Here is a 22,188-nt window from a genome sequence, read left to right as displayed (position 1 = left end):
CCATTGGCTTCCTTTAGGTGGGATCGTGTATACCTGAAACCTGGTTACCACTGACAGGCGTGACACCAGGGAGCAGTGTGGGAATGCTGCCTGAATGGGTTTAATAGGCATGTGCGGTTCACATCTCACCCTCTGCATGGCCATTGCTGGATACAATCAGATGCTCAGCTCTTTCCATCTTTAATTATCGTCACTGATCCACCTGTTGTTTAATTAATCATCCAAGGGAACAGACCAAAAAATAAATCAACTTCTACCACAGGAGATAAAAGTCCAGAATCTCACCCAGAGGACAAATAAACTGCATTCCTGACCACAACCCACTTACAACACCATAAATTACTGACCGTTTCCTCATGTTTATTGTAAATTTCATCAGTTGTGTTTTCACTGCTGAGATCTCCACTCGCATCTGCAGTGCTTTCTCGATCTGAACTTGTCTTTGATGAAGAGTTCAATTCTGACCATTCCTGGTCAGGAGATCCAGCCGAATATTTCTACATTTAAAAAAAAGTTGATCTTTTCACAATGCTTTCATCTTTTCCAAACACCCTTCCCCATCTCCTACATTGAATAAGACAGAGCTATCAGCTCTAGGATCTGTTTCCCCATTAGGAAGTTGGTATCCGAGGTAACAGCTGAGCAATGGCTCTAGGTGAGTGATCCCCCATTTCCCGGGTGATGAACGTTCATTGTGAACGCAGAACCCTTTTAACAAATCTGCTCATTGTCTTTCTTGTACGTGGTAAAGGGAGGTTTGTAAAATGGACAGAATTAATTACACATTGGATTGGAGTTTTATCTCGAGTGTTGAAGATGGTTAATGAACTCGGGCTGTTCCTGTCGACTCATTTCAGGTGATTACCAGACAAGTAACTCAGATTCTAGCCATCATTCAGAAGTACAAAGATTGGTGCTGGTGCTGGTGAAGAATAGCCCAGAAAAATAGGCTTTCAGGCAGAAGTTCAAAATATTGCTGAGAGATAGTTTGTGTATAAACAGACAGAGATCACTGGTATTCATGAAAGTACATGATTTGGTTAACAACTTGATTTTCAGGCCAAACAATATTGGGCAAATTTTTCCCAAATACTTCATGCGGAAAAGAGCCTCTGAGATGGCTCTTGATCTGCAAACCAATTTACCTCACTGTGACCATAAAACATAGAACATAGAACAGTACAGCACAGAACAGGCCCTTCAGCCCATGATATTGTGCTGACCATGTCAGGGAATTGAAGCACATGATGGGATATGACCACCCGGAGGCTGCTTAAAGAAATGATTGTCACTGAGTTGCCTGGCAACACTCATTAAAGAGGCTGCACAGCATTTCTACATCTAATATTTGAGCAAACACCCCCTTTCTGAATGGCCGCGAGGAGGAAACAAGTCATTCGGAGAATGTGCGGACCACAGATGCTGGAGATTTCAAAGTCGAGAGTGTGGTGCTGGAAAAAGCACAGCAGGTCAGGCAGCATCCGAGGTGCAGGAGAATCGACATTTCCTGATGAAGGGCTTTTGCCCGAAATGTCAATTCTCCTGCTCCTCAGATGCTGCCTGATCTGCTGTGCTTTTCCAGCGCCACACTCTTGACATTTTCGGATTTCGGGCACTGCTTGTCCGATAGAATCAAAATTTGAAGAGATTAAGAAGATTGGCCCTATGTAATACGTCCTCCAGCAGTCACCATGTGTCCAACACCATCCCTGCCCAAGGCAGTCAGTTCACCTTCTTCAAAGAGGCAGTGGGGGGAAAGGGGATTCGCTGGTCAGCTTTATCACCTCTGGAGCTAACCTGCTTTCTCAAGATACTTGTCCCCACCTCCTGCAGGAATGAGGTCTTATTGAGAGAGTCTTGTGAAGTGTCATGGTGGAATTGCTGATACTCTCTGTGTGAGCTTTAAGTTGCAGATAAACAGGGAATTAATGACCATAAACAAATACAGTGAATGCTAAAGAAACTCAGCAGGTTTGGTAGCATTGTGGAGACAGAAAGGCAGCACTAATGTTTCAAATGCGGTACGATTTCTCTTCAGAACTGAAAACTGTTGGAAAATAATTGTTATAAATATTTTTGGTAGGTGCAGAGGAGAAGGAGGAGGAGGAGGAGGAGGAGGAAGAGGAGGAAGAAGAAGAGGGCAGATGCTGGTGAAGAAGGGCTTATGCACGAAACGTCGATTCTCCTGCTCCTCGGACGCTGCCTGGCCTGCTGTGTTTTTCCAGCACCACATTTTTCAAATCTGGTCTCCAGCATCTGCAGTCCTCACTTTTTCCCAGATGCTGAGGAGGCCTACTGGTCTTCCTTGAAATGAAGCCTGCATCCACCACTCCTGCCCTTCAGCTACCTGAGCTTGTTCTCACTTCTCCTTCAACTCATTTCATTTTCTTCAAGTTAGGACATATTTCATTCTTTGTTTTAACCATGGATTCTTGATTCCCTGAGTAGCCACAGGATGTGCCTTATTCCACAGCTGACAAAGCTGCCCGAGACCACAATGCCAAGGAGGAAGCATGCTGAAGCAGCCCCTGCCATTGCTGACCGGACCCAGAATGGTGCCACCATGCCGCCCACCATCTTTGGACTGTGGGAGGAAACCAGAGAACCCTTTGCCTCTGCCAAAGCCATCTCATCGCCACCGAAACTCCATCCGCCACCAAAGCCAGGAGACGGGCCCACTCTCGAGGATGTGGGCCCATTCTCAACTTCTGAGGACCAAGGGACCATCCAAACTAACTCCTGAGAGATCGTTCAATCTGCCATCGTTGCAGACTCCACCAAACCAACCAAAGGAAAAGAACAGACTCCAATTCATTTTCGGCAAACCGTTGCTCAAGGCACAACCACCGTGGCCATGAGGAATGGAATGGATCCGCAGCTCAACAGCTCCCTGCAACCTCTCTCCACCATTGTGGTGGCGGCAAGATGGAAAAATGAATTTGATTTAAAAGTTAACGGAAGAAAATTAAATTTTAAAAGAAGGATGAAGTCAGTCATGTGAGAGGGAGCCAATGGGCCTGGAGCCTGAACACCTCATACCCTGCCACCTCCGCCATCTTGAATTCCATAACATCAGAAACTGACTGCACTACGTCTGTTATCTATTTCTTGTACATTCTCTATCATCTCCCCCATCCCTCCCACCAATCCCTTGCTAGGTCTCATTTGTGTCATGTTCATTTTGCTTTCATTAGAAAGGACGCATTCTTTCTCTTTTGCACCAGAATTAACACTCATTTTACATCTCTATTTCTCTTTCATTACCAGTAACAACCCCTTTAGTTTTTTGCATTGGGCTTCTATACCATCTGCCGCCTTGTTCCTCTTCTGCCTCTGTCAAAATAATTTTAAAACAGCTTTCTAACACCTTTCAGCTCAGAAGAGGAGTTGTGCTGGATTTGAAATGTTAACTCTGTTTCTCTCTCTGCTGAGACTGCCAGACCTGCCGAGTTCCTCCAGCATTTTCTTTATTTGCTTCGGATTGCCAACATTTGTGGTATTTTGCTTTTACTATAGCTCAATGACCATGAGAGGAAATAAAGTGACAAAGACATAACAGAGAAACATCTAGAATTTGAAGTAATAATGAAGAATAGACAAATTGCTCTGAGGTTTTGAAGAAATGCAGTAGAGTTAATACATTTGGATTCTTAAACGATCTTCAATATGGTCCACCACCCAATACACTCTTGATTAATGTCAAAACACATGGAATCAGGAACAAAGAACAGTAATGATACCTATCAGGCAACAGATGGGAAGAGGTGGTCCATAGGGATCAATCCAAACAGCATTGTTATCCATCAGGTACATTAGAGAGTTTAATCTCAGGTGTAGGAAATTATAATTTTGAATTTTGGGCATTATACCACATTGAGAGTGATATAATAAAAATGAAGGAATTAAAAAAAAATCAAGGCACCATTAATAATTGTTGAAATGAGAGTGTAAACTATAAATTAATTTTAGTATATGTTATTGTGAGAGGGTACAGTTTGATAGAGCAATAACAATGGAACAAAGGAATCAACAAATGCAGATTCACATTTTCAAACATTCATTCACCAGCTAACATTTATTCTTGTCATTTTTATTACCCTTTAGAAGATGCAAGTACCACAATCTTAAATCTTTGCAGCTCATGTGGTGCAGGTGCATATATTTTTCATTGGGAGAGACATATATGTGATATATTCCCAGTTGAGGATACTGAAGGAGAACTTTAAGGTGGTGGTGATTTTTCGTGATAGTTGATGAAGATTTACAAGGTGGTGTTGAAGGAATTCTCCCAGTGTCTGCGTGGGTTTCCTCTGGGTGCTCCGGTTTCCTCCCACAGTCCAAAAATGTGCAGGTTGGGTAAATTGGCCAGGCTAAATTGTCCATAGTGTTAGGTGCAGGGGTAAATGTAGGGGAATGGTTCTGGGTGGGTGCACTTTGGCAGGTCGGTGTGGATTTGGTAGGCCGAAGGGCCTGTTTCCACACTAAGTAATCTAATCTAAAAAAGATGTGCAGGTCAGGTGAATTGGCCATGCTAAATTGCCCATAGTGTTAGGTGCATTAGTCAGAAGGAAATTGGTCTGGGTGGGTTACTCTTTGGAGGGTTGGTGTGGACTGGTTGGGCCTAAGGGCATGTTTCCACACTGTAGGGAACCTAATCTGATGGATACATTTTAACCAGGAAGGGAATCAAGGGTTATAGGGATCAGAGGTAAGGATTATCGGATCAGCCATGATTTCATTGAATGGCACAGCAGACTTGATGGGCCAAATGGCCGACTTCTGCTCCAACAGCTTATGCTCTTACAAGAGAGAAAGAAAGTGAAGGTTATTCTGTTAGGGTTAATGCAGGTCGATGAAGAGAGGTCCATTTGCACTGCAAATGACACATGCATCAGCCAAGTCCAAAGTACTGTGAACCGTGTAAATAGTGAGGCTGCAACGAGTACCACATCATCTCTAGTCAGATCATTGTACTTTTTATTGCATTGTAACCAGTAACCCAGTCTCCTGCCATTCACATATCCTGCAATTCCTTCTCACCCTCCTTAGGGCAGGGTTGGAAATATTTCAACCACCCCATCCAGTTGAAGGGGATCTCCCTCCTCTTCTTTCTGCACCATTACCTTGGTAACACCCTCGGGACATATCATAGAATCCCTGCTGTGTAGAAGCAGGCCCATTGAGGTGGAAGTGGGAACTACAGATGCTGGAGATCTGGGTGGTGCTGGAAAAGCACAGTAGGTCAGATGCAGGAAAATCGACATTTCGGGCAAAAGCCCTTTATCATGAATGAGTTTTTGCCCGAAATCTCGATTTTTCTGCTTCTCTGAAGCTGCCTGACCTGCTGTGCTTTTCCAGCACCATTCTAATCTTGATTCGGCCCACTGAATACATACAGACCGCTTAAAATGTATCCCACCCAGACCCACCCTGTTCCTGTAACCCTGAAGTTGCCATGGCTAACCCACCTTCCAGCACATCCCTGGACACTATGGGCAATTTAGCATAGTCAATCCACCCTAATCTGCATATCTTTGGACTTTGGGAGGAAACTGGAGCAGTGAGAAAACCCACGCAGACACGGGGAGAATACTCAAACTCAACATCGGCAGTCCCCCAAAGATGGAATCAAACCCAGGTGCTGTGAGGCTGTCGTGCAAACCACTAGCCACTGTGCCGTCCTGTATCAATGCCCTGAACACACTGGGTACTACAATGGAAAAGCAATCTGAATATAGAAGGTTCAGAGGGAAAGTGAACAACAAAGAGAAGTAAAGAGGGGGAATGCAAAGACACTGGCAGCCAACACATGACAGAATCCTAAAGTCTTCTGTAGGAATGTGATTAGGAAGAGGGTAGGAAGAGGAAAAGCAGGCTCTATTATGAATCAATATGCATAGAGGCAATGAGAATAGATGGGGTGTCAATAATTTGCAGCTGCCTTTACCAGGGAAGAAGATACCATCCAGAGCACAGTAAAAGGTGAGATAATGAGTCCACCAAAAGGTTTAACATTGATAACAAGGTGGCAGTAGCTAGATTGTCTGTGATTAGATTTGATAACATTCTAGGAGTGGGCAAGATGAATCCAAGGATTCTGAGGGAACAGGATTTTCCAGTCTTTCCGGTACTTTGAACAATGGGATAACAGTTGCAAACAATTGCAAAAAAAATCTATAGTCGTAAACCCAACAATTACAGGTCAGTCAGTTAAAGGAGGTGGTGTGGAAACTTGTAGAAACAATAATCTGGTGCAAAATTAATAATCTATTGGACATATGCAGATTAATTTAGGAAAGCCAGCCTCAACACCGTTTGCTATAATTTTGTGAAGAAGTAGCAGGGTGATGAGGGCAATTCCATGGAAGTGATGTCCATGGAGCTCCAAAATGCATTTAATATGGTATTGCACACAGAGCTATGAGCAACACAAGAGCACAGCAAATAAAAAGGAGAAGTGCAGATGAGCAGTGGCTGTTTGACACACATTTTTATCTGACACAAAAATCTTTTGAAGACCAATTGATCAGGATTTAGAGCCTGCATTTCCTGTGAAAATGAAGGACAGGGATGGCCAGTTTCGGGAACCTTGGAGGACAAGAGAATTTGAGAGCTTATTCAAAAAGAAAAAGGAGGAAGCAGAAGGCAGACAGAGCCCCCAAAGAATACAAACATAGCGGGCAAGAACTCAAACAAGGAAATGGTAGGGCTAAAAGGGGCCACAAAATGTCTTAGGCAAACAGGACTAAGGAAATCCCAAGACATTTTATATATAAGGAGCAAGAAGGTAGCTAGGGAAAGCAGAGGCCCATTCAGGAACCAAGGAAGAAATTGATGCATGGAACCGGAAGGAGTGGGAGAGCTCGTCAATGGATTGGTATTCACAAAGGAGAAGGACATGGTGGATGATGAGTCTTGGAAGGGTTATGCTGATTTTCTACGGCAGGTCAATACAAAAAAGGAAGTAATGTTGGGCATTTTGAAAATTATTAAGGTTGATATGTCCCTATGACCTGCTAGAATCTATCCCAGAATACTGAGGGAGGCAGGTGAGGAAGTTGCTGGGACATTGCATGGCATCTTTGTACCCTCTTTAGTCACAAGAGAGGTCCCAGAGGACTGGAGAATAGCCAACGCTGTTTCCTTTTTTAAAGTGGAGCAACAGTGATAATCCAGGAAATTATAGGCTAGTGAGCCTTGTGTCAGTGAGAGGGAAATTATTGGAGAAGATTCTCAGGGCCAGGATTTACTCACATTTAGAAAGCAAGGACATCTTGGTGATAGGCAGCATGGCTTTGTGTGGGGAAGGTTGTGTCTCACAAACGTGATTGAATCTTTTGAGGAAGTGACAAAGATAATCGATGAGGGCAGGGTGATGGGTATTGTCTACATGGACTTTAGTAAGGCCTTTAACAAGGTCCTTCATGGCAGGCTGATACAAAAGGTGAGGTCATGTGGGAACCAGTGAGCTGGTAAGATGGATACAGATATGTCTCTGTCGCAGAAGATAGAGAGTAGCAGTAAAAGGGTGTTTATCTGATTTTGGATATTAAATTCCACCTGCTGTTGCGGTGGGATCTAAACCCAGGTCTCCAGAACACAGATTTGGAATCATTGCCCAATTACGTCACCACTGCACCACCAGATGTGCTGCCTTTAAGTTGCCTCACTGGTATACAAAACCCACATCTTCTAGCCCACTCCTTTACAGGCCATGAGAGTGCTGAGCATTTAGTCTGCACAGCCCACAGATTATACTGTTACATATTGTTATACTGCCCAGAGCACACCTCAACCCCTCTCATCCACCCCATGTCCAATTCCAAGTTTAATCAGAAATCCACGGCTTTTAATCTGCAGCCTCTAGTTATATTTGATAAAAAAAACCTGCTGATCAATGATCCGAGGCAGTTACTCAAGACACACTTGGTTCAGTTAAACAACACCAAAAGATGATAAAACTCTGAAGTGAGGCTGAGGTGGTAATGAATAAACTGCATTGTGCTGGGTCTTTCCAAAATCACCACAACACACACACACACACACACACACACACCCTCAACCTCTGACAGATTTTAGTTACCCTTTCTTTTAGTAACTCATTTCACTGTTGGATTATTGAAGTTGGATCCCAGTTTGGGCAGTTAATAATTATCTGAGCTTCTGAAGATGGTGACAGGCTCTCTGTTGCTTTATTTTGGTTTCTATCCTCCTGTGGAATTACAAATGTTGCTGATGAGGGGCTCAATGTGTTCACATCACACTTCATTGTCTTGGTAAATATCCCTGATTTCACAAATAAAAGGAGAGAATTTAATTTCTTATATATTAAATGGGATGTGAGCAGCATTGAGCAGTTGTTGCCCATCCCTGATTGCCCTTGAGAGGGCAGTAGTGAGCCAACATCTTGAGCTATTGAAGGGCAGGGCTGCAGGAATACCCACAGTTCAGTTAGAGAGGGACATACAGATTTTTGATGCAGCGACAGGGAAGGAGCACTGATTGGTTCCAAGTCACTATGGAGTGTGGCATTTATTCATCATTAACCAGACCTCGCTAGAGCCTTGTTCCAAACATGTTTAAACAAGTTGAATTCAAGAAGTGAAGAGAGAGTTACTGCCTTCTCATTGCCGATGTCTTTAATTTCTTTTTTAATGCTTTCCCTTGCACCATTCCTACTGTTTGGTGCCTACATACAAGTCCCACCAATGTTTCTTCTCCTTGACATTTCACTCACTCCCCAAGAAATTCCAAATTATGATTTTCCAAGCCAATATCCTCCCTTAATGGAGATGTTACCTCACCTCCGTTACCTATTTGTCAGCCTTTCCATAGATTGAATACCCCGGACAGTTCAGTTTCCATCCTTGTCTCCATAATTACAACTATACCTGTACCGTGGATAATGTTTTGCACTGGTTGCATTGTTAGAGACTTGCAATAAGCATACGGATGTGATTATGGACAGCATTAATCTACCTCGAGACTGGACAAACTGAACTGGCTATAACACTGGAGGAGGAATTCTTGGAATATATATCGGATTTGTTTTAGACTCCTATATTGACAAACCAACCACAAACCAGATGATACTAGACTGTTTATTGTTCAATGAGAATGCATTCACTAACAATGTTGTTTTGTAGAGTATGTCAGGGATAAAATGATCGAATTGCAAACGAAGATGGAGAGTGAAGATGTTGACTCTGAAACAAGGGTCCTGAAGTGTAAGTAAAATGGAACTACAAAAGGTATACGCACCATGGTGGCAATGATGCACTGGGGAACCTCACTACAAGAGTTGAATGTGGATCGGCCATGGTTAATATTGATGGATTACACATGTGAATTACAGCAATGATAAACTCTTGAATCAGCCCAAATAAAAAACTAGTAATACGGTGAAACAAGGCATCACAAAAAAATTAAGAGGAGGCTTTCAACAGAAAGAGGACACATGAAAGAACAGCAGAAAAATCAGCAAGCCTGATGACTAGGAGCAGTTTAGAATTCAGCAAAATAGCACAAGAGTGGATCAATAGGGAGAAAATAAAGTTTCACAGTGAACTTGCAGGGAACATAGAAATCTCTCAGAAACAGATGAGGGGAGTCCCTTTGTCTACACCATGTAACCTGACAGGCTAAATACTCAAAGAATCCATCCATCTAGCCCACTCTTTCACAGTCTAGCAGAGCACTTGGTGCTTCAGTCTGCACAGCCCACACATGACACTGTTACACAATGTATACATCAAAGACTGCACAGAGCACATCTCAAACCCTCCTTCCCATCTCATGTGCTGCTCCAAATATTAGCAAAAATCCTGGTCTTTCAATCCACTCCTGTAACTATACTTGAGAATTAAACTGCTGATTAATGATCTGAGGCAGTGACCCAAGGCACCCTGGTTCAATTAAACAATAATAAAACACAGAAATAACACTAAGGGGGTTATTAATAAACTGCTTAGTACTGCACATTTGCAAAATCACTATACACATGCCCAGCCCATTTAGTGATCCTTCCTATTGGTTACTCATGTCACTGTTGTCTTGTTGAAGTTTGGGCAGTTAATAATTACCTGAGCTGCTGAAGCTGGTGCAGAGCTCTCTGCTGCAACTCTTTGGTTTTTGTCCTCCTGTGGATTTACAAATGCTGCTGCAGATGGTCTCAATGTGTCCACATCCACACTTGGTCGTCTTGAAAAATATCCCTGATTTGATAAATAAAGAAGAGGAGATTTGTTTACTTATACAGTAATGGGATGTGTAATAACTGCACAGAGGCCGGTATCCTGTCACCCAATCACCCTTTATTTACTTGTGGACAGTACACGGGCTGTGGCCAGTCAGCTCGGAGTCAGTCCCCAGAACTGAGGAGACTCCAACCTCCTGTTTACACTGAGCAGCCAAGGCTTTCCTGATTGGGATTGTTAACCTGGGCCAATCAACGAGATCAACCTGGCTCCAATCACTACATCCCTCCCCCACTAAGTCCCGGGAATGTAGGCCTTGATTTTCGCTTGTAGCTTTTCCTGTAAAGTTTACACCCAGGTCAGGTTCCTCTGGCTCAGACTCTGACACGGGCAGCGTGTATCTAACTGTAACCCTCCTCTTGCATCTGGAGTGTCTTGGGGGAGTTTCTGCCTCTTCTTCCAGTGGTAACAGTATTGAGGCTGTCTCCATCTCAGATTCTGAGGTTTCCTCGACAGTACACGGAGGGAGAGATCCTACTGTTTCCATTCGGCCTTCTGCCAGCTCTGAGGGACCAGGCATGTTTTACTCCTGACCCATTTGTGAGGTAACAGCTTTCAGGTGATCCACGTGTTTGCTCAGGGCTGTATCACTGAGCTGAACTTGGTAAATCATGGGACCTGACCTCGCATCAACCTCGCCTTGTACCAATTCAGGGCCATTTCATGGCTCTGACACCAAACCTCGTCCCCTGAGTTAAACTGTTTCTCTCGCTTAGGGGCAGCATGTGGCTGGTATTGTCATTCCAGCTGCCATTTTACCCTCACCCCAAGGTCTGTGAATATCAGGGTTAACCCATTGTGGAGTCTTCTCCCTGTCATCAACTCTGCTGGAGTTATCCCTGTTGTTGTGTGGGGTGGTCCTATAATTGAACAGGAACTGGAATAGTTTGGTGTCAATGGAGGCTGATGGCTGCTTCTTTAAGCTTCCCTTCAATGTTTGGACTGCTCTTTCCGTAGACTGTTGGACAATGGATCATATTGAGCTGTCCTTATGTGCCAAATGCTGTCTGACTTCCAGAAATATTTGAATTCCCTGCTGGTAAATGACGTCCCATTGTCTGTGACTGATACTTCTGGGAGTCCGTGCATCGTGAGCGATGCTCGCAGTTTCTCAATCGTCATCCCCTAGTTAGCCGAACGAACTGTCTGCATGTCCAACCACTTTGGATGGGCATCCACAATGATCAGGAACATTGAGCTCATGGAAGGACCTGCACAGTCACCATCAACTGAGTCCAGGGTTTACCTGGCCATTCTCACGAATATGGGGACGCTGCTGGTGGCAACTTTTATCCTTGTTGGCAATTTGTGCACTGCCCCAACCAACACTGCTATGTAGGCATCTAGCCCAGTCCACCAGACATAGCTTCTTGCGAGAATCTTCATCTTGGAAACCCCTGGATGACCCTGGTGGAGTCATCTTCACTCAGGACAATCACACTTGCTCCCCACTGTCATATGCCATTCTCTACAGTCATCTGGTCTCTCCGGGTCCAGAAAGGTTTCAATCCAGGTTGTGATGGCCCTTCTGTTTTCCCCGTTACCACCACCATTTTAGTTTCACTAGGGCAGGATCATTTTGTGTCCACAGTCAGATATTGTCAGCAGTGACTGGAAGGGTGACCAGGAGATTTAAAGCCAAAATGGATTTTTCCAGGGGAGAAACTGCTGGTGGGGTATCGGCCAGTGGGAGGTGGCTTAAGGAATCCACATTCGGCACTTTGTTTCCTGAATAGTGCTCTACCTTATACTTGTATGCGCTGAGAATAAGGGCCCAATGCTGAATTCTAGCAAAAGCTACAAGCAGCATCATGTTGTCCACCTTCAGTAGCCCAAGGAGGGGTTTATGATCTGTGACTATGACCAATTCTTATCCATAAAGGTACTGGTGGAACTTTCCTCACTGTGGGGTGGCACAGTGGTGAGCACTACTGCCTCACAACACCAGGGTCCCAGGTTTGATTCCAGACTTGGGCAACTGTCTGTGTGGAGTTTGCACATTCTCCCCTTGTCGGCATGGGTTTCCGCGTGGGTGCTCCAGTTTCCTCCCAAGTCCAAAAATGTGCAGGCCAGGGGAATTGGCCATGCTAAATTGCCCATAGTGTTAAGTGCATCAGTCAGAGGGAAGTGGGTTACTCTTCAGAGGGTCGATGTGGACTTGTTGGGTGGAAGGGCCTGTTTCCACACTGTACGGACTCTAATCTAATCAAAGGTGACCACCAAACCTTCCTTTTCTCTTTGGTCATATTTGCGTTTGGCCTTCCTTCTCTATCTGGGCATGTGTAGGTTCAGCATCAGCCAAAGTCTGGCATACACTGTCGGGCATTTCTCCCCATTGCGCCACTGATGAGCCAGCACCACCCTGATACTGTACAGGGGTGCATCGCAAGACAGCACTACCTCTTGTTTCGGATCGTAGTGGGCCAACTCCTCAGATGATAATAGCTGCATTTTCACTTCCCTAAAGGCTACTTCTTGGCTCCCTGACCATTTCCAAGGCTGACCCTTTTACAAGAGCAGGTGTAAGGGTGCCACCATGGAGGCCGGGTCATGTAGGAATTTTCCATAATAATTCACCAATCCAAGGAAAGACCTCAGCTCCGGGATAGACATGGGAGCTGGGGCTCCTTTGATAGACCTCACTTTCTCTTCCAATGTGTGTAACCCAGATTTGTCAACTGTCTCTCCCAGGTAGGTCACTTGTGGTGCCTGGAACACACATGTTTTCCCTTCTTAGGTGTGTGCCCACCTGGAAGAAATGTTTAAGCACCGTGTCCAAGTTCTCCACATGCTCTTTATGGGTCTTCCCTGTTATTAGTACATCATCCCGATAAATGGCAACCTGGAGTAATCCTTGGTCCGCTGGAAAAGGGTACAGGCTGATGATCTCCCAAAAGGCAGTCTTGTATATTGGTATAAACCCTGATGGCTATTAATTGTAGTGTACTTCTGGGACTCCGCGCAATAGCAGGGAGGCGTGGTTCATGTCCGGCTTCAAAACAGGCAGCCCCTCTGACAACTTTACGTACAATTCCTCTATGTGAGGGATAGGGTATTTATTTATCCAGCTGTGAAATGCCATTTACTTAAAATCCCTACAAAAGGTGAACTGAGCAGTCAGGCTTCACAATCAGTGCTGCCCATTCTGCAAACTGCACTGGGTTGATAATTCCTTCGCTCTTCAGCCCCTTGTATTTTGTCTGTCCTTTTGCCTGCAAGGCAATTGGCACCAGGTGGGCCTTGCAAAACCTCAGAATTGCTTCCTGGTCAACATGTAAGGTTGCTTTAGACTCTTCGATAGTCCCAAGCCCTTCCTGAAATACTCATGGGCATTTCACGAGGACTTCTATGAGGCAGCCATTTTCTAATCAAAAAGTGTTGAGCCAATCCAGGATAATCTTTCTCAATCAATTCTGCCCCAATAGGCCTGGGCCTAAACCTTTTACTACCATCAGTATTAATTCTTCTCACAGGCAACCAGAACCAAAGTCAAACCCTTAATCCGCAACATTTGCTCAGTGTTTGTTCTCAGTCTGGCTGAGGTATTGCACAAGCTTAAGGACTGGAGTCCTCAGCAAATCTCATTAAAGACCACTTCTGCAACCACAGATAGAGCTGCAGAGGTATTGACCTCCCACACATGGGAACTGAGTGACCATTTAATCAAACACTAACTTTAATCCATTCTGACTTGGACATCACTCAGCGATTTAATTTTTCCGACCCACATGTATGGGGACTTTCCTGGGCAGGTGCTCTCCTGAGTACCAGCCTACTCAAGTCAGGCCTTGTAGGACTCCTTTGCTATCTCGAGTCTGCGTTCAGGCAGCACCTACAATGGCCTCCTGTCCCAGATCCTGAAGAACATTTTAGCCACTTGCCTGAGGCTTGGTTTTGTTGTGGGGTTTTGCTGTGGGCTGGCCCAGGGTTCCTCTGCTCAGGATATACCCTGAGTGAGGTTCTGCGATTGTCTACACTCAAGTGGTATTTCCCAAGCTCAGTTGGACAGGTGAGGGTGTCCACTTCCACTGGGATGCCCTGCAGCCCCTGTGCTCCACTTTCTGCATTTTCTAATGACAATGCCAGCTGCAGTGCCTGATTGAAGTCCAGTTGGGCTTCAGCTAGTAGGCACTTCTCATTAATCCCACATCCCAAACAGTCTCTTAGCATCTCATCCAGAGTTAACCCAAATTCACATGCCTCTGCCAGTCATCTCAACCTCGTTAAAAATCCTGATACAGATTCCCTCAGTTCTCTAACAGTCGAGTAACACCGACAGCATCTCAAAATTTGAGGAGGTTTGGGATCAGGATCAACTCTGTCAATTCTTGGAAGATGTTAGTATCTGCTGCCTCTGGGAAAGTTAAGCACTATACGACTGAAAATGCTGCAGGTCCGCAAGCGGTCTGAAGGATTACTCGTTGTTTTTCATCTGCCCCGATGTCATTTGTCTGGAAAAAATATTGCATTCTTTCCACATACTCGGACTATTCTTGGACAGCAGGATCAAATCAGTCAAGCTTCCCAAATAAAGGTATGATACAGAAAAGTTTATCCCAACTCTAAGGTGACTGTTGCAAATGAATGCTCTTCAAGTACGTACTGTATTCTCCCATTTTCAATGAAATAATTGCAGAGGCCAATATCCCATCATCAAGTCAGCCTTTATTGACTTGGCAAGGCACACTGACTGTGGCCAGCCAGCTCGGAGTCTGCTGCCTGAACTGAGAAGATTTTCATGGTTATTTTTAAAAATGGATCTGGAGAGGCCCAGGCTGCTTCAGCAGACCTGGGTAGGCCCAGGCTGCTAGGGCAGAATTGTGTAGGCCCAGACTCCGAGGGCAGAATTGTGTAGGCACAGGCTCCTAGGGCAGAACTGGGTAGGCTCAGGCTGCTAGAGCAGAATTGGGTAGGCACAGGCTGCTACGGCAGAATTGTGGAGGCCCAGGCTGCTAGGGCAGTCCCAGGCTGCTAGGACAGGGCTGGGCAGGCCCAGGCTGCTAGGGCAGAATTGGGTAGGCCCAGGCTGCTACAGCAGAATTGGGTCAGCCCAGGCTGCTAGGGCAGTGCTGTTAGGCCCAGGATGCTACAGCAGAACTGGGTAGGCCCAGGCAGGAGCATAGCAACAACAGCAGCAGTTCACATCATCCAAAAGAAGAAACAAAACAAAATGGCAGCAGTCTTCTTCCTCACAGCAGTAACTGGCTGTGGGCAGCCAGCTTGGATTCAGTCACCTAACCTGAGGGGATTCTCGTGGTTATTTTGCTAAGTCACCTGGGCTCAGGGGATTTCAATCTCCTGGTTATACTTTTTTCTTCTAATAAACTGCCACATTACTGCCAAACAGCAGTAGTTCTCAGTGGTGATTTCCTTTTATTTTATTAAACAATACAGTTTATAAAACAGTTAACATTAACAACTGTATACAGAGAAACAGCAATTTTACAAGGGAGAGGAGCAACAAAGCCAGGCTCCAAACCCCACCACTCAATCAGCTTTCAGGAAATGAGGTCAAACCTTAAAATCCCTTCTCATGGTTATTTAGGCCAGCCAGGGCTTTACTGACTGGTGTAAGGTAAAACCCCAATCAAGGACCTTGTAGTCAACAAGGTCCACCTGGTTCCAATCACTACAGGACGTGAGTACCATTGAGCATTTATTGCCCCTTCCTGATTACCCTTGAGAGGGCAGTAGTGAGCCACCATCCTGAACTGCTGCAGGGCAGTGCTGAAGGAATACCCACAGTTCGGTTACAGTGAGAAATCCAGATCTTTAACCCAGCAACACAGATGGAACACAGATTAGTTCCAAGTCAGCACAGTGTGTGGCATTTATTCAGCAGTAACCAGACCGCACTAGAGCCTTGTTCCAAACCTGTTCAAAAGCGTTGAATTCCAGTCGTGAAGCAAGAGTTACAGTCTTCTTATTGCCTGTGTCTTTAATCTCTTGCTTAATGCTATCTCTTACCACTGCCACTGTTTGGGGCCTATATAGATGAGATTACTTACAGTGTGGAAACAGGCCCTTCAGCCCAACAACTCCACACAGATCCGCTGAAGTGCAACCCACCCAGATCGGGTGCAGTGGATGCAATAGATGATGTGTGTGGAGGTGCAGGTGAATTTGTGGCGGATCTGGAAGGATCAGAGTGTTTAATTCAACAATAACCAGACCTCACGAGAGCCTTGTTCCAAACATGTTTAAATGAGCTGAGTTCCTGAAGTGAAGTGAGAGTTATTGCCTTCTCATTGCAGGTGTCTTCAATCACTTGTTCAATGCTGTCCCTTACACCACTGTTATTGTTTAGAAGTCTATATACAAATCCCATCAATGTTTCTGTCCCTCAACATTTCACTCGTTCCCAAAGAAATTCCATGTTATGATTTTCCAAGCCAATATCCTCCCTTAATGATAATGCTTCCTCACCTCCTTTCCCTATTTGTCTGTCCTTCCAGAATCTTGAATACCGCTGACATTTCCTGTTCCATCTCTGTTTAACCTACAGCCACAGCTCCGGAACTGCAACTATCCCATAATCCTGGATATTGTTTGGCATTGGCTGCATTGTTAGACACATGCAATCATTACAAGAATGTGATATGGGGAGCATTAACTGACCTCTAGATTGGACTGCCCAAACTGGCAATAAAATATGTGGAGGAGGAGTTTCTGGATTAAAATTCTGATGCTTTTTAGACTCATTCATTGAGAAACCAATCAGAGATCAGGTGATCCTAAAATGTTTGTGGTGCCATGAGGATGGATTAATTAACAGCGTTGTTTCCTGGAGTCTGTTAGAGAAGAGATAGCAGAAAATGATAGAATTGTTCATTAAGATGGAGAGTGAAGATATTGACTTTGAAATGTGGGTCATAAAAGGGAACTATGAGATTTGGGGATCTGAGTTGGCAATGATGGATTGGGAAATCTTACCAAAAGAGTTGGCAGTGGATAGGCTACTGTTAACATTGATGGATTGTACACATGAATTACAATGATTCCTCACACTGACTTAGCACAAACATAAAGCTAGCAATGTGGCTTAACCACGCAATGGAAAATAAACAAGTTGGGAGGTTTTCGATTGGAAGAGGAGATGGAGAAGCTCAGTTAAAAATCAGCAAGCAGGAGGACTTGGAGCAGTTTCGAGATCAGCCAAAACCACAACAGAATGCAGTAGCAGGGGGAATAATAATTATGATTCAAAACTTGCAGCGAACAAAGAAAACTCCGAGAAACTTATTAGAGGATTCCTGTTGTCTCCAGCATGCACTTTGACAGGCTCTGTATTCAAAGGTTCATCCATCTAGCCAACGCGTTTACAGACCATGAAGTGGTTGGTGTTTCAGTCTGCTCAGGCCACACATTACACTGTGACACATTATATACATGAAAGACTGAACAGAGCACATGTCAAATCCTCTCTCCCACCTGCTCCAAATATTGACAACAATCCAAGTCATTCGATCTGCTGCCTCTAACTATAATTGATAATAAATACCATTTAGTGATCTGAGGCAGGAACTCAAGAACACCCTGTTTAAATGAAACAAAGCAAAAGAAAATAAAACTCTGAAATGACGTTGAAGAAATTATGAATAAATTCCATTGTGCTACACACAAACCCTGACACAACAACTTCAAACAGGTTTTACTGATATTCCCATTGGTAACTCTTTTCAATGTTGAATTATTGATGTGCGATCCCAGTTTGGGAAGTTAATAATTACCTGAGCTGCTGAGGTTTGTGCGGTGCTCTCTTCTGCATCATCTTGGTTTTCATCCCCCTCTGGATTTACAAATGCTGCTGATGAGGGGATCAATGTGTTCACATCCACACTTCGCCGTCTTGATAAATATCTCTAGTTTGATAAATAAAAAGAGAGGATTTGTTTTCTTGTACATTAATGGGATGGAAACAACATTGAACATTTATTGCCTCTCCCTGATTGCCCTGGAGGGACAGTAGTGAGTCACCATCTTGAACATTTCCAGGACAGGGCTTTAGGAATACCCACAGTTCAGTTTGAGAGGGAGATACAAGTCTTTGATGCAGCAACAGGGAAGGAACACACATTGGTTATTATTAAACAAAATACTGTGCTGACTTGGAACCAGACTGTTTGAGAGTCTATATACAAGTCCCATCAATGTTTCTGCTCCTCAACATTTCACTCACTCCCCAAAAATTCCATGTCATGATTTTCCAAGCCAATATCCTCCCTTAATGCCAATATTACCTTACCTCCTTTCCGTACTTGTCTGTCAATCCATTATCTTGAATACCGTTGACATTTCCATTTCCATCTTTATTTAACCTGCAGCCATATCTCCGTAATTGCAACTATACCAGAACCATGGATACCTTTTGGCATTGGCTGCATTGTTAGACACATGCAATAATTGCAAGAAAGTGATCATGGGTAACATTAACCTAACCTGAGATTGGACAGCCCAAACTGGCAATAACACTGTGGAGGAGGAACTCCTGGATTTACAGTCTGATGCTTTTTCAACTCATTCATTGAGAAACCAATCAGAGATCAGATGATCCTAAATTTTTATTGTGTTCTGAGAATGGATTATTTAACAGATTTGTTTGTGAGAGTCCGTTTGCAAAGAGCAAACGTAAAATGGCTGAATTGTTTATTAAGATGGAGAGTGAAGATATTAACTTTGAAATGTGGGTCGTGAAATGTAACTCTAACTATGAGGTTTGGGGATCTGAGTTGGCAATGATGGATTGGTGAATCGTACCAAAAGAGTTGGCAGTGGAAAGGGTTCTGTTAACATTGACGGATTGCATGCATGAATTACAATGGTCCCTCACACTGACTTAGCTAAAACATAAAGCAGGCAATGTGGCTTAACCATACATTAGAATCACAACATAATGATGGAGACTTGTGATTGGAAGATCAGCTAAAAATCAGCAAGCCTGAAGACTAGGAGCAGTTTAGAAATCAGCAAAATCACAACCGAATGCATTAGTTGGGGGAATAATAATTATGACTGAAACATTGCAGGGAACATAGAAAACTCAGGGAAACCTATAAGAGAATTCTTGTTGTCTCCACCATGCACACTGACAGGCTCTGTATTCAAAGGTTCATCTATCTAGCCCACCCTTTTACAGACAATGAAAGGCTTGGTGTTACAGTCTGCACATCCCACACATTACACTGTCACACATTGTATACATGAAAGACTGAACAGAGCACATCTCAGACCACCCCCTCTTCCACCCCATGCCCTGTTCCAAATATTGATAAAAATCTAGGTCTTTCGATCTGCTGCCTCTAACTATAGATTAGATTCCCTATAGTGTGGAAACAGGCCCTTCAGCCCAACAAGTCCACACCAACCCTCCAAAGAATATCCCACCCAGACCCATTTCCCTCTGACTAATGCACCTAACACTATGAATAATTTAGCATGGCCAATTCACCTGCCGTGCACATCTTTGGATTGTGGGAGGAAATTGGAGTAACCGGAGGAAACCCATGCAGACCCAGAAAGAATGTGCAAACTCCACATAGACAGCCACCCTTGGCTGTAATCAAACGTGGGACTCTGGTGCTGTGAGGCAGCAGTGCTAACCACTGATCAATCGTGACACCGAATAATAATTGATAATAAAACCAAGAGGGATCTGAGGCAGTAACTCAAGAACACCCTGATAAAATGAAACAAAACCAAAAGAAAATAAAACTCTGAAATGACGTTGAAGAAATTATGTATAAATTGCATTGTGCTACACATACACCCTGACCCAACAACCTCAAACAGGTTTTACTGATAGTCCCATTGGTAACTCTATTCAATGTTGAATTATTGATGTGTGATCCCAGTTTGGGAAGTTAATAATTACCTGAGCTGCTGAGGTTTGTGCGGAGCTCTCTTCTGCATCATCTTGGTTTCCATCCCCCTCTGGATTTACAAATGCTGCTGATGAGGGGTTCAGTGTGTTCACATCCACACTTCGTCGTCTTGATAAATATCTCTAGTTTGATAAATAAAGAGAGAGGATTTGTTTTCTTGCACAATAATGGGATGGAAACAACACTGAGCATTTATTGCCTGTCCCTGATTGCCCCGGAGAGGGCAGTAATGAGTCACTATCTTGAACTATTCCAGGACAGAGCTTTAGGAATACCCACAGTCCGTCAAGGGAGGAAGATCCAGACCTTTGACCAAGCATCAGGGAAGGAACACAGATTGGTTCCAAATCAGCACGATGTGTGTCATTTATTTAGCAATAATCATTCCTCACTTGTACTCTGTTGCAAATATGTTGAAAAGTGCTAGATTCCTGACGAGAAGAGAGAGTTTCGGCCCTCATAATACCTTTGTGTTTAATCCTCTTGTTTACTTCTTTCTCGTTCACCGCGGCTACTGTTTCAGGCCTATATACAAGTCCCACTAAAGTTTCTGCACCTTAGTAACACATTCACGCCACAAAAAATGTCATGTTATGTTTTTCTAAAACAATATCCTCCCTGACTGACAACACTAGTCCCCCTCCTTTCCCTATTTGTCTGTCCTTACAATATATTGAATACCACTGAAGGTTCAGGTTTCCCTCCTTGCAGTTAACATGCACTTCACTCTCCATAATGGCAACTATTTTATAACTGTGGATATAGTTTTGCACTGGTATCCTTGTTAGACACATGCAATAAGTGTATGGATGTGATGATGGGGTGACAACATTAGTCTAACTCTAGACTGGATAAATGGAACTACTGGAGGAATAATTCCTGGATTATATATCTGATGGTTTGTCGACTCACACATTGAGATATCAACCAGAGATCAGATGATCAGAGGCTGTTTATTGTGCAGTGAGAATGGATTAATTAACAAGGTTGTTTTTCTGGAGTCCGTTAGCGAATAGCAAACATAAAATGATACAATTGTTTGTGAAGATGGAGAGGAAGACATTGACTCTGAAACCAGGATCCTGGAATGTAAGCCAAGGAAACAGTGAGGGTATGGGATTTCAGTTGGCACTGATGGATTGGGGATCGTACTGAAATAGGTGGCAGTGGTTAGGTAATGGTTAATAATGAAGCATTGTTTACATGAATTTCAATAATTATTGATATTATTTTAGGACAAATATAAAACAGATGATGTGACTTTATCATGCATTACAAAAAAAAGTTAAAAGATCTTTTGGTTGAAAGAGGAGATATAAATAATCAGCAGAAAAACTAGCAATCCTCGACCTCAGACGAGGAGCAGTTTGGGATGGAGCAAAATAGTCCAAAAGAATGGATGAATGGGGGGACAATAATCTTGCAGGGACCATAGAAAACTCTCAAAAACAGATGAAGGGATTCCTACAGTCTCACCGATCACCCCAACAGGCTCCATGTTCAAAGCTTCATCCATCTAGTCCACCCCTTTACAGATCATGAGAGTGGTTGGCTTTTCAGTCTGCACAGCCCACACATTACACATTACACCCATAAAAATCAGCAAGCCTGAAGACTAGGAGCAGTTTAGAAATCAGCAAAATCACAACAGAATGCATTAGTTGGGGGAATAATAATTATGACTAAAAACTTGCAGGGAACATAGAAAACTCTGAGAAACTTAGAAAGAATTCTTGTTGTCTCCACCATGCACTCTGACAGGCTCTGTATTCAAAGGTTCATCTATCTTGCCCACACTTTTACAGACCATGAGAGGGCTTGGTGTTTCAGTCTGCACTTCCCACATATTACACTGTTATACATTGTATACATGAAAGACTGAACAGAGCACATCTCAAACCCTCTTTCCCACACCTTGCCCTGTTCAATGTATTGACAAGAATTAAGGTGTTTTGATCTGCTGCTTCTAACTATAATTGACAATAAAATGCCAAGAGTGATCTGAGGCAGTAACTCAAGAACATCCTGTTTAAGTGGAACAAAACCAAAAG

At 43.7% G+C, this 22,188-nt stretch overlaps 1 long non-coding RNA gene across 1 annotated transcript; it reads right to left on the bottom strand.

The window, feature by feature from the left end:
- Positions 1-352: 352 nt before the first annotated feature.
- On the bottom strand, positions 353-18,114 carry LOC132817585 (uncharacterized). The gene is made up of 3 exons (XR_009644896.1): positions 17,987-18,114; positions 10,083-10,214; positions 353-497 (listed from the first exon to the last, which is right to left on the bottom strand). It is a non-coding gene; the product is annotated as an uncharacterized LOC132817585 (long non-coding RNA).
- Between the last annotated feature and the right edge of the window lie 4,074 nt (positions 18,115-22,188).

The sequence above is a fragment of the Hemiscyllium ocellatum genome, chromosome 7, assembly GCF_020745735.1.
Source record: "Hemiscyllium ocellatum isolate sHemOce1 chromosome 7, sHemOce1.pat.X.cur, whole genome shotgun sequence".
NCBI lineage: Eukaryota > Metazoa > Chordata > Chondrichthyes > Orectolobiformes > Hemiscylliidae > Hemiscyllium > Hemiscyllium ocellatum.
This window is presented reverse-complemented; position numbering and strand designations above follow the sequence as displayed.